Source organism: Salvelinus alpinus, chromosome 21 (assembly GCF_045679555.1).
Source record: "Salvelinus alpinus chromosome 21, SLU_Salpinus.1, whole genome shotgun sequence".
Lineage (NCBI taxonomy): Eukaryota > Metazoa > Chordata > Actinopteri > Salmoniformes > Salmonidae > Salvelinus > Salvelinus alpinus.
The window spans coordinates 5565735-5566346 of record NC_092106.1 but is presented as its reverse complement, the minus strand read 5'-3'; positions in this window follow the sequence as shown (position 1 = coordinate 5566346).

Below are 612 nucleotides of genomic sequence, written 5' to 3'. Positions count from 1 at the left end.
CATGTTCTACATGATGTGATGTACTGTACTGTATGTATGTATGTATGCAACATTGTTGAGTTTAGTTTGGGTAATAGATTAAAGAGGTAATATTATCCTCAAACATAGTCCTAAACCTGTCTCCACTGCCACAGTAATGTATATATTTATAGTATAACCAGAGATGCAACATTCAAACTTTACTTCTACCTAACAATGGATGACTTTCAAGGCCCAGTGCAGTCAAAACCGTTATTTCCTGTGTTTTATATATAATTCCACACTATGAGGTTGGAATAATACTGTGAAATTGTAAAAATGAGGATAGTCCTCTTAGTGTAAGACCTGTTTGGGGGGGGAAAACACCTGAAATTTCAGCCAGTTTTGGTGGGATGGAGTTTTGACCTGCCTGGTGAAATCACCAGGTGGTAAATTAGTTAATGGACCAATAAGAAAGAGAGTTCCAAACCTTCCTGCCAATAACAGCTCGTTTTCTGTTTTCCCCTCCCCACTCAGATCAGTCCAAGACATTCCTAGCAAAATTCTTACTTGAGAAATTGCTCTTTGGTAAAAAGCTATTTTTGTTTCTTTTTGACAATTTTTATTGAAAATAATCCCAGTAAAAGGTACTTA